At 42.0% G+C, this 13,113-nt stretch overlaps 2 long non-coding RNA genes across 4 annotated transcripts in view; one reads left to right on the forward strand and one right to left on the reverse strand.

Annotated features, from left to right (window-relative positions):
* Positions 1–12,272, forward strand: part of LOC102158821 (uncharacterized) — a 106,316-nt gene extending 94,044 nt beyond the window's left edge. Inside the window, exon 6 of the long non-coding RNA XR_014834817.1 lies at positions 9,889–12,272. This is a non-coding gene — a long non-coding RNA (uncharacterized LOC102158821). The remainder of the gene's footprint in view (positions 1–9,888) is intronic.
* LOC106508237 (uncharacterized) overlaps positions 1–13,113 on the reverse strand; it is a 39,294-nt gene that overhangs the window by 9,128 nt on the left and 17,053 nt on the right. The gene's annotated exons all lie outside the window — the stretch shown is intronic.

A 13,113-nucleotide genomic window follows, 5' to 3' on the forward strand; every position in this document is an offset into this window, starting at 1 on the left:
CTAGTTTTTTATAAATAGGAAGAAGTTGATAGTTTGATAGTTTTAAAGACCATGAAGGTCTTTAATAAAGCTTAATCTTGCAACCGAATCCTATTCAACTGATGCATTTTGTTTTTGTTTTTGGAGTTTTATGAAGATAAACAATTGACATATAATATTAGTTTCAGGTGTACAATATAATGGTTCAATATATTAACTCAATTAAAGGGCTTCACTGGCAATTCCATTCAACAGGGAAAGAAAAGTCTCTTCAACAAATGGTGCAGGAGGAGTTCCTGATGTGGCTCCATGGTAACTAACCCAACCAGGATCCATGAGGATGTAGGTTCGATCCCTGGCCCTGCTCAGTAGGTTAAGGATCTGGCATTGCCGTGAGCTGCAGTATAGGTCACAGATGCAGCTCAGATCTAGTGTGCCTGTGGCTGTGGCGTGGGCCAGCAGCTGCAGCTCTTATTTGACCACTAGCCTGGGAACTTCCATACGCCGTAGGTGCAGCCCTAAAAAAGGGGGAAAAATGGTGCAGGGAAAAGTGGGCATCTATGTACATAAAAATTAAGTCACACCCTTACTTTATACCACTAAAACTATTAAACTCTTAGGAGAAAACATGGGGGGAACCTTCATGACATTGGACTTGGCAATGATTTCTTGGATATGACATCAAAAGCACAGGCAACAAAAGAAAAAACAGGTAAATTAGACTTCCTCAAAATTAAAAAACTCTACAAATCAAAGCACACTATTAGGAAGAGTGAAAAGGCAATCCACAGAATGGCAGAAGATTTTGGCAAATCATATATCTGATAAGGGATTGATATCTAGGATATATAGAATTTCTATAACTCAAGAAGAACAACAACAACCAAAAAATCACAATGCAAAACTGGGCAAAGGACCTGAATACATATTTCTCCAAAAAAGATATACAAATGGCCAATAAGCATATGAAAAGATGCTCAACATCACTGGTCAGTAGGGAAATGCAAATCAAAACCTCAATGAGAAAACACTTCACACCTACTGGTAGGCTATTATCAAAAAAAAAAGGAAAGTTAACAAGTGTTAGCAAGGTTATACAGAAACTAGAACACTTGTGCACTATTGGTAGGAAGGTAAAATGGTGCAGCCTGCATGAAAAGCAGTATGTTGGTTTCTCAAAAACATAAACACAGAATTACCACATGATCTAGCACTTCCATAGATGTATGCCCCAAAGAACTGAAAGCAGAGACTCAAACAAATACTTGCAGACCAATGTTCATAGCAGTATTGTTCATGCTAGCCAAAAGGTGGAAGTTACCCAAGCGTCCATCGATGAGATGAATGAATTTTTTTTAAATGTGATACACACATACAATGGAATATTATTCAGCCTTGAATAGGAATGAAATTCTGATACATGCTACAACACGGATGAATCTTGAAAACATAATGCCACGTTAAATAATCCAGACACTAAAGGACAAACATTGTATGGCTCAACTTAAATGAGGTAACTAGAATACGTAAGTTCATAGAGATGGGAAGTATAATAGAGGTTACCAAGGACCAGGAGAAGAAGAGAATGGGGAGTTATTGTTTAATGGGTGCAGTTTCTCTTTGGGATGATGAAAATGTTCTGGAAATTGTGGTGATGGTTGCACAATATTGTAACTGTACCTACTGCTACTGAATTGTACACCTGAAATGGGTTAATTTGGTGAATTTTGTTATATATATATATTTTACCACTTTTTTTTAAAGTTCTTTCAAGGGAAAGAGGGAGGCAGGAGAGTCAGAGAAAGCCATGTGACAACAGGTGCCGACGTAGTAGTCAGAAAAAGATTGGAAGATGCTACTGTGCTGGCTTTGAAGGTAGGAGCCACAAGCCTCAAGCCATGAACCAGAAGGGGCTATGAGCCTAGGAATGCAGTTGGCCACTAGAAGCTGGAATAAGCAAGGAAACCCATTGTCCCCTAGGCCCTCCAGAGAGGGTACAGTCTAGCTGACATCTTAATTTTAGTAAGACCCATTTTGGACTTCTGACCTCCGGAATTGGAAGAGGACAGATTTTTACTGTCTTAAGCTGCTAAACAAAAAGTGAGTTGTGGCCAAATAATGTTAATTTTTGTTCACTTTTCAAATTCCATTGCTTGTTCTTTTTTAGGGTTTCCTTGCTTGTAAATAAATAACTCAATCTCTGGCTTGTCATTTTTGACAGAAACCATTTTATTTCTTGTGTGAGACATTACTTCTGATTTTAGTCCATTTGAGCTGCTATACTGAAAATACCATGGTTTATACACAAGAGAAATGTGTGGCTCATAGTTCTGGAAGCTGGAAGTCTGAGACCAGGGTGCAAATGTGGTCAGGAAAGGGCCCTGTTTTGGGTCACAGACTTCTCATTGTATCTCTTCATGGTGGAAGAATCTCTGTGAAGTCTCTTTTATAACAGCACTAAACCCATTCATGATAGCTTTGCCCTCATGACCTAATCACATCAAAGGCCCCATCTCCTAATATCAATACCTTAGGGCTTAGGATTTCAACATATGAATTTTGAAGGGACACAAACATTCCGAACATAGCACTTAGCATATCAACAAGTTTTAACTCTGTGAAGCAGTATACCATTAAAATCTGCATAGGCTTTTGTTAAATGTACATTTTACCAGACTTTTTCTAAAATATGAACTGACAAGAATTAGCCTCACTAGTAGAATTGAGCATCATTTTGCATGTCTGCTGCCCATCTTATGTTTCTGTGGTTATAAAGACCATTTTCTTTTCTTCTTTTTTTTTTGGGGGGGGGGGCTTTTTAGGGCTGCGCCAGTGGCATATGGAAGTTCCCAGGCTAGGGGTCTAATTGGAGCTGTAGCTGCTGGCCTACACCACAGCCACAGCAACTCAGGATCCGAGCCATGTCTGTGGCCTACACCACAGCTCACGGCATTGCCAGATCCTTAACCCACTGAGCAAGGCCAGGGATTGAACCCAAGTACTCATGGGTGCTAATCGGGTTCATTATCACTGAGCCACAACGGGAACTCCTAAAGACAACTTTCACTAGATTCTAAACACATTGAGCATTGTTCTGATGGAATAGAATGAGGTCCTCTCCATGTATCTAGGAGAATTTTATCTTTGCTTTTTTGCTAGACTACACACACACACACACACACACACACACACACACACACACACAATTATGGATAATCTATGCCCATGAATAAAGAGAAAGTTTGATGAAGTATCAAGAATGAAATCAGGGAGTTCCCTTTGTGGTGCATCAGAAACGAATCTGACTAGGAACCATGAGGGTACGGGTTCAATCCCTGGCTTTGCTCAGTGGGTTAAGGACCCAGCATTGCCGTGAGCTGTGGTGTAGGTCGCAGAATCAGCTCGGATCTGGCATGGCTGTGGCTGTGGCATAGGCCTGTGGCTATGGCTCCAATTAGACCCCTAGCCTGGGAACCTCCATATGCCAAGGGTGCGGCCTTAAAAAAGGACAAAAGACAAAAGGCAAAAAAAAAAAAAAAAAAAGAATGAAATCAGGACCAATTCCATTTTACTGGGCATTGAACTCAGATGTACTTTTCATTGTGCCAAGTTAACATGGTGGGTTTTATTTGTCAAATACATGTGCTTGAAAGTGAAAAGGAAAATAACTCTACATTTAAATATTTTGAGAAAAAAGAAAAACCACCACCCTGTTACCTTAATTGGTCACCATCAATCATTCCTATAATTTGCTGCAAGAGAAGAGAGATATGCCAAGTGGCCATTCTAGATTCATGTCCATGCACATCCATGATTAAACAAGAGAAGAGTAGCGCACAAACTTGGAACATTCCAGAAAGTCACTTATTGACTCAGCCCAGAGGACTTTCCCACACTTGGAGGCAATGGCTAGAGCTCAGGGGCTGCAACTGCTGACTGTCTGAGCCAGTGGACAGTAGGGTCAGAGGGGACTGCTCTCACTGGAGGTTCCTATTAGCCAAGTGATATAGAAATGCAGGTCATAACCGTTTCCGGTTAAAAAAAAAAAAAGAAAAAGAAAGATTCTAGATTAGAATAGAATGATTCTAAATTAAACAAAATACATATTCTAAAATGAAGCCATGGTGATATAAACAAGTAATTATATAATATTTGAATTAATAATGAAATGAGAGAGACAAATTATCTTTGTTGAATAATTCTAAATAATATATGTAGATACCCTGCCTGTATAAAGCGAACCTGAAATCTGCCTCCCACTGCTGAGGGCAGGGCGGATTTAGTGACTCACTTTAAAGAATAGAGGAGACAAGTGGGAAACAGTTACTGTACACTGGAGAAACCCATCTTGACCCAGTGATGAAGGTCAACATCTCCAGTGACCCAGTGATGTCATGTGGGTACCATGTCTTCACCGATATGGTGTGATGAGAAGGGCATGTCAACCCTGTGTATTCTTTCTCAAAGCCAATAACCACAGTCTAATCACAGTACTCAAGACTGTCAGAGTTATTAAAACAGTCTGGCACTTCCTCAGTTAAACAGAGATTTTTTTTTCTTGCTTTTTAGGGCCGCACTTGCAGCATATGGAGGTTCCCAGGCTAGGGGTCAAATCAGGGCTGCAGCTGCCAGCCTACGCCACAGCCACAGCAACGCCAGATCCAAGCCTCATCTGCGAGCTACACCACAGCTCATGGCAACGCTGGATCCTTAACCCAGTGAGTGAGGCCAGGGATCAAACCCACATCCTCACAGATACTAGGTGGGTTGTTACCACCAAGCCACAATGGGAACTCCAGAAAATACTTAATATTGACTTTGTACTCTGTAAATTACATTGCAAAAAAAAAAAAAAAAAAAACTGTTAGAATATGATATAGGCCTGGTCTTGTTTTACTACAGTAACAACCAATCTTTTCCATACAAAGGTCTAGGTGCATGTGTTTTATCTAAGTCATGTGTTTTATATAAATATTCATTTCTATAACTGTGTGGCTGTATCCCAGGCCTACTGACTCTATGTCCTCTGTTCCTCCAAGCAATGCTTTCCCCGCACAAATGTTACTTCAGGTTGCAATTCTATGCAAAGTTTGATTTCCGTCTGACCGCTTCCACATTTTCCCATTGTACTGGTGACTTGAGAGTGGGTCCAGGACAGAGTCCGGGGGCCTGGCATGTGTGATATGGTGTCAGCCTTACTACTTCCTTACTCCACTGTGGTCTTTCACACGTGACTCTACTTTAGGGAGTCAGTATGGCAGAACTTCACAAAGGGCCAAATAGTTGCACACTCTTTGCACCACTGATTTTCCTCTTAGAAGTTCACATTCAGGACATAGTTAAGGATGGTGATAAGGATTGGGTTATAAAGACTGCCTTCCTTGTATTTCCCTAGCTTTACTTCTGGGCCCGAATTTAGGAAGGGAAGCCAAATGGGAAGCAAAGCCATAAAGGCACAGAAGGAAGCGGAAGGGAATTGTGGCTGTCAGTGCACGCGTGCGCGCACGCACACACACACACACTCATACCCCAAACAGATACTGTTATCATAATACTAGAATTCTCCCAAGACAGTTTTCTAGACTCAAAGGGGACACATTCAGCTCACCGTGCAAATAGCCATGAAGAATGTATCCTTTAGCAATATACAAATACTGAAAGATGCCATCCACAGTGTTAGTAGGGACTATCAGAGACACTCTATATAACACAAGGTTGTGAGAATTAATTATGTCACATACATACCGATAAAAGAAAGTTTCACATATAGAGGTATGGGGGTCATTCTGGCTTATACATGAGTTAACTTGAATTCTGTGCTAACTAAAATAGCCTCTTTGTGACCTTTCAAATATACATTGTACATCTGCTTTAATTACTAAATAAAAGGGTGCATTGACCAGAAGTAAAGAATGTCCAAGTTAAAAATAAGGATTAGGAGTTCCCTAATGGGGTGGCCTAGTGGTTGAGGACTCAGCATTGTCACTGCTGTACCTTGGGTTACTGCTGTAGCTCGGGTTCGGTCCCTGACCTGGGAACTTCCGCCTGCTGTGGGTGCAGCCAAAATGTTAAAACGTTCTTTAAAAAAAAAAAAAAAAAAAGATTAAATGTCTCCCTTCCTGGGATGTCAATGCTGATACTCTTTTGATGATAAAACTCTGTTCCCAGCTGCCAAGGCTGTACTGACTCACTGTGTACATGCTGATCTGTTTTTTGTTTGTTTGTTTGGAAACCTTGAAGGAATGTATCCCTGACTTGTTTAATGTTCTTTGTTCCAACAAGATATAAAACTGCTGAAAACTATGCTTCTCCAGAACAGTTCCTCAGTTATCTGAGAGGCTGTCTTCCAGGGCTATAGTCCTCAGTTGGGCTCAAATAAAACTCTTTTCTATTCCTATTATAGATTGTTTATTTTCACCAACATCATAATGCAGTTCTAGAACAAAGTAGCAAGAACAAGTGATAATGAAAAAAATGAGGAAAGGAGTTCCCTGATGGCCTAGCAGTTAAGAACTGGGTGTTGTACTGCTGTGGCTTGGGTTGCAGATGTGGCTCAGTTTCCATCCTTGGCCCCAGGGAACTTCCATAGGCCATGAAGGCGGGGTGGGGGCAAAAAAAAAAAAACCCCAAACGAAAACAATGAAGAGAGATGATTTGTTACCTACAGGGAAAGCACTGACTCACATTATTTCTTTCTTTTGACCATGCTTGTGGCATGCGGAAGTTCCCAGGCCAGAGATCAAACCTGCACCACAGCAGTAACCCAAGCCACTACGTGACAATGCTGGATCCTTAACCCACTGTACCACAAGAGAAATCCGGATTCACATTATTTCTAATGTGTGGAGGAACAGGCACTTTCTTACAATGACATTAGGAATGTAAACTAGTAATAGTATATCCAGTGTGGTATTAATATAACAATTTTCCTGGTTTATAAAGAACATTTTCAAGAAATTATAAAGAAATACTTACAAAGATATATGCATACATATGAGCAAGGGTGTTAAGTACACTGTTGTTTGTAACAGAAAATTTGGTAAAGCACTAGATTTTCACTATTTGGTTACTGGTGAATAGTTTGGAGCATCATATGATACAAATAATATTAAAAATTGAAATTTTATATAAATACTTAAAATACATCATAGAAATAGGTTTATGTGAAAAGATGGTCATAAAAGTGTAAAAGATGATTACAAAGATTATAAATGGTCTTGCTCCATTTTGGCTAATATAATTTCTAGCTATTTATCCAGAGGTTTCAAAGAATAAAAAATTTTAAATCATCTTTTACTTCCACTCACATAAAGCTTTCTCTTCAGCACAGGAGGAGGCTTCACTTTCCGTCGGGATATTTCAATATCCCTGTACCCTGGGAATGCCCCCTTTCCACCCAGACTCCCAGAAAGCTCTGCCAGGTGGGTGTGGGTCACAGCCCCTTCTTCCCACCTTTCTGCTTCACGATATTCAAACTGCAGTTCAGGTTTCTGTCATGAGGTGGCGTCAATGTACCGCCATCATCAAACTTCCTGACCAAAAAAAAAAAAAGGTCAGCATGGAGCAAAAACAAAATAAAACAAAAGAAACACAATACCTTCCTTCAAAACAGCTTTTGAACCTATGCTCAGAATGATTCTGTCTTTTTAAAAAATGATAGGTGTAAAGAAGACTAAAAAACATATATTCTGAGATTTGTACATGATGAAACATGAGGTGGCAGTAGCGACTTGGCAGTGGGTAGTGAGCAGGCAAAGAGGAGAGGACGCGATGACAAGAGGATGGGGCAACCAAGCGGGATCTGACCAGCTGTGTCCAGTGTCCAGGGTAGAGGATGACAGACAGGGCACACGGGGTTTGAGAAGGACCAGGCAGCCTATACAGCCGTTTGGGGCAATGGAGGGTGAACGCCCTGCTAAGAGGGGCCCCTTTGCAGTATGGATCCGTCAACCAACAAGAGATACATCAATGAACACCATGTAGATTTATGATCAACGGCAAATAGGACAGCTTTAAGAGATGTATGAATTTTCCAAACAGAATTGGTATCTTAATAAACAAACTTTGATGACATTCCCCTTTGCTATGTGTACTCATTTTCCTTAAAAAAGGAAAATGGAGATGGCTGTTATCAGGTAGCCACTCCAGGATGCCAGCTCTGAGAGTCTCCGACCCAGAGGTTCAGCAAGAGCGAGGAAGGGTGGAAGTTCAAATATTGGTCTAATGGTTTCAGCCAAAGTTTTATGGATTTTTTTTTTAACCTGCTGGCAGCTCTCTACCTGTTCTCATTATTTTCTAAGAAATCTAAACCTGAGATTGGAAGTCCAGCTTTGGTATGAACTGAAGATAAAGTACCTCCTGTGAGAGTGGGAGCACTCAGGGTGATCGAGCTGAAGGAGACATGGAAACACACATGTGCAGATAAAGACACTTCCAATTCTATTTTTCCTACTTCCTGTTTACACATAGAATAAAAGAAATGCTTTTCTGAAGCAATGAATACATGCCTACATTACTTTTCCGAATCTGTTTGCTTTTAAATTTGTGTCAAAATACTTCTTCCTTGAATACAACATTTCAAACAATATACGGAAGTACATCTATAAAATGAAATCGTCCTGTATCTCTCAGTGGCCTGACCCTACCCCAACCCAAAGGGGACTGTCGTTATTGAATGGTGTCCCCTCTCCAGACATGCACCCGTGGTGAGAGCACACAAACACAGACACCTACACACACACAGGTTCTTTTCTGAAATAAAAATCACATTACTCATCTTGTTTTTTGTTTTTTTCCTTTCTAAGGCTGCAGCTGCAGCATATGGAAGTTCCCAGGCTAGGGGTCCAATCGGAGCTGCAGCTGCTGGCCTGCACCACAGCCATAGCAACTCGGGATCTAAGCTGCATCTGAGACCTACACTGCAGCTTACAGCAACACTAGGTCCTTAACCCACCAACTGAGGCCAGGGATCAAAGTCGCATCTTCATGGATACTATGTCAGGTTCCTAACCCCCTGAGCCATGATGGGAACTCCACATCACTCATTTTTTGCATGTTGTCTTTTCCACTCAATGTGAATTCTCAGAATTTATGTCTGCCTCTTACTAATGCTTGTGATCTGGGCATATTTTGACAAGTTTATTGGTCATTTATAATTTTATATGAATTTGCTGCTTAAATTATGAGCCAATCTCTTTGAATATTAAATGTATATCACAAGGCAGGGATACTAACCCAGTAGCTGAGTGGTAGTTTGCAAATGATTTCTCCTTGTTTTCAAATGATTCTTCACATACTCTCCATTTAGAATGCATTTTAAATCTCAATAATATTGCAACTCAAAATTGTGCAGTTTAGAGTTCCCACCATGGCTCAGTGGTAACAAACCTGACTAGCATCCACAAGGACATGGGTTTGATGCCTGGCCTCACTCCGTGGGTTAAGGATCTGGCATTGCCATGAGCTGTGGTGTAGGCCACAGAGCGGCTTGGATCCCACATGGCTGTGGCCATGGGGTAGGCCAGCAGCTACAGCTCTGATTCGACCCCTAGCCTGGGAACCTCCATATGCCACAGTTGCAGCTCTAAAAAGACAAAAAAATGTATGCAGTTCACAATTCTAAAAATGCAGTGAACAATACTCCCAGAGCAAACAAGGCAGCCTCCAGAGTTTAAATCATTCAGAGCCCAGGAAGAATTCAAAGCAAAAAGTGAAAAACTTTAGAATAATCCCAGAGTTAGCTGTTGATTCTGAGAAAATAACGTTGTTTTCCTGATTTAAACACCCTTAAAGTCAGTAACCTGATTTGAACAATAGATATACTGAATAGCTGTTAGGATTAAAGGAGAAAAAAATGTAAAATGCATTTGCTTCAGGTAGGTCCATACATATCAGTTTCCTTCCCTCTAGATAACCCATCCCAACTGTTTCTGCACCAGTCCAGTTCAACACTTCAGGGATGAGCTAATGGATACGGCTGACACCCAGGTGTCTTGATACAAGGGGCTGAATTTCATCTCTATCATCTTCCTAACCGGAAGTATTGGTGAGCAAGTACCCCCAGGGGCCACCACAGCAGGGAGTGTGAGTGACCCTTCCTCCAGCGCTGGGAGCCCATCTTCTAAAAGGGAGGCTGCTGTGTGTCCTCTAGGGAGGGTGAGGGGTGGAAGCTCAGCCCATCCTGCCACTTACCTGGGGAGGTGACCTGGGCTCTGTCAGCCTGAACTTGGGCATCTGTGACATGGGACTCATGATACCTGTGTCCCAGAGCACAGGGACGAATGAGAAAACCTGCCCAGAGTGGATGGCGTGTGGTGGGACTTCAAGGGCCTTTTAAATGTTGGGACACAGCAGAAGGGGCCAACTGAGCCTTGGGGCTGAGACAGGCACTGTGACAAGTTGTTTCTCCCACAGAAATGACATAGATCTAGAGGAACGGAGCTAATAGCTCTCTGACATGTGTTGATTTGAAAGGTGTGAGATAGTAGATTTTCTTCATTCTTCATTCTTTGGTGTTTGAGAAGCTCCTAAGAGCTGGCCGACATCACACCACTGGGCAGACCCTGATCCAGCTCCCCACGCTGGCAAGACAGACTTGCTCAGTAAGAGATGGCGCCAGGACAGCAAGGTGCCGTGTTTGCCTAACCGCTGCTCCTGGCTTGCTCAGTGTGTCTGCATATATATTTTGTTTTTGAGAGTTATGTTTTATTTGGCAGACGAAACTGCAGACTTGAGCCTGCGTATTCAAATATTTTGAAGAAAATTCTGGACCTGACCTAGAGTTACCAGTGCAGGAGTCCTCAGATCATGCATTTATGCGGCTATATCACATGAAGATTTCAATCCTCTGCTACCTCCCTGAGAGGCAAAAATGCAAGAATTTACTAACATTTCTTTGTTTCACTCTTTCACACACTAATAACTAAATATAGGAGTTCCCTGGTGGCTCAGCGGGTTAAAGATCTGGCACTGTTACTGTGTGTCGATGGTTTGATCCCTGGCCCAGGAACTTGCACACATGGTGATGTGGCCAAAATAAAACAAAACAAAAAACTAAATATATGTCTCATTAACTCTAAAGTAGAAATAAGAAGGAAACATGGGAAGAGTCAAGGGGTAAATCTGAGACAATATGGCTCCTGTGCATTAACTTTTATACTTTCAAATCCCTCCTTTATACCTCTCATCCCCATATGGTCACAAGCCTTCTGTCTTTTTCCCTTTCTCCTCCACCTTCAAAATCAAAGTTCTAGAAAGCATTTTCCGCATTCTTGTTAACATTCCTCATTCCCACTGACTCCTTATGGCTTCTATGACTTACTGTGGCTTCTGTCCCCATGACTGCAATGAACGTGCTCTCACCAAGGTCACAAGCCTCATTTTTGTCACTAGGTCCAGATATTTTGTATAAATATATTAACATCCTGAGTGTTACTTCTTTTTTTTTGTTTGTTTTGCTTTTTTAGGCTTGCACCTGTGGCATATGGAAGTTCCCAGGCTAGGGATCTAATCAGAGCTGTAGCTGCCGGCCTACATCACAGCCACAGCCACGCCAGATCTGAGCAGCATCTGCCACCTACACTGCAGCTTGCGACAATGCCTGATCCTTAACCCGCTGAGTGAGGCCAAGGATGGAACCCGCATCGTCACAGATAGTATGTCAGATTCTTAACCCACTGAGCCACAATGGGAACTCCACCTGAGTGGGTTTTTTTTTTCTTTTTAGGGCTGCACCCACGGCACATGGAGGTTCCCAGGCTACAGCTGCCAGCCTATACCACAGCCACAGCAATGCCAGATCTGAGCCACGTCTGCCACCAACACCACAGCTTACGGCAACGCTGGATCCTTAACCCACTGAACGAGGCCAGGGATCGAACCTGCAACCTCATGGTTCCTAGTCAGATTCCTTTCTGATGTGCCACGACAGGAACTCCTCTGTTATTTTTAATAACCATGTACAATATGCATCCTTGTGCAAATTGTTCCTGTCACTTAACAGCAAATCTCTTGACAATTTCCCAGGCTCTGGAGCATGGGGTACGGGGTCCGAGCGCAAGCTGTCCTGCTCCCTAAACTGTGCAGCCCTGGGCCAAGCCATTTTTCTCTCTGCCCCTCAGTTTTTTATCTATAAAATGGGGACTAGCCACAGTACCTACTTCATGGGATGCTGGGAACACTGAAAGACATATATAAAAAGCACTTGGCACATAATACATTTTAGCTAATTTTTAATTTATTTTTCCCTATCTTTATTGATATTACTATTCTGGCAGTCATGAAAAAAAAAAAAAGGATTTATGGAAGTTCCCTTGTGGCGCAGTGGGTTAAGGATCTGGCATTGCCGAAGCTGAGGCACAGGCCACACTTGCAGCTCAGGTTCAATTCCTGGCTGGGAATTCCACGTGCTCCAAGTGCAGCCAAAAAGAAAAACAGGAATTTTTTTTAGGGCCTCACCCAGAGTATATGGCAGTTCCCAGGCTAGGGGTGTAATCAGAGCTGCAACTGCCAGCCTAGGCCACAGCCATAGCCACACCAGATCCAAGCCACATCTGTGACCTATACCGCAGGTCACAGCAATGCCATATCCTTAACCCACTGAGCAAGGCGAGGGATCAAACCTGCATTCTCATGGATGCTAGTCAGGTTCACTACCGCTGAGCCGCATGGGAACTCTGAAAAATAGGATTTAGACTGATGTTTATTCACAATCAGTGAAATCTGAGGTATGTTTTTACTGAGTGTATTAGTTTCCTAAGGTTGCCACTTAAAAAACCATGAAATTCATGGCTTAACAGAATTTTTTCTCTCTCATTTCTAGAGACCAAAGTTCAAAAGTAGGGTGTTGGCTGGGCCATACTAGAGCAGCAAACTCCAATCTCTGCCTCCATTGTCACATGTCCTTCTTTCCTGTGTGTGTGAACTCTCCCTCTCCTTTTTCTTAAAAGGAAACCAGCCATTGGGTTTAGGGCCAATCCTAAATTTAATATGAACTCATCTCAAGATCTATTACATGTGCTCAGACCATATTTCTAAAAAAGGCTGCATTCACAGGTATGGGTTAAGGCTTGGACATATCTTGTTATCTAAATCAACACACTACAGTATATAGGCAGGTTAAAAAACTAAAATGAG

The sequence above is a fragment of the Sus scrofa genome, chromosome X (assembly GCF_054392235.1).
Source record: "Sus scrofa isolate SSC_HxYL_T2T_F1_AM1 chromosome X, Sscrofa_HxYL_maternal_Yorkshire_Landrace_v2.0, whole genome shotgun sequence".
Classification (NCBI taxonomy): domain Eukaryota; kingdom Metazoa; phylum Chordata; class Mammalia; order Artiodactyla; family Suidae; genus Sus; species Sus scrofa.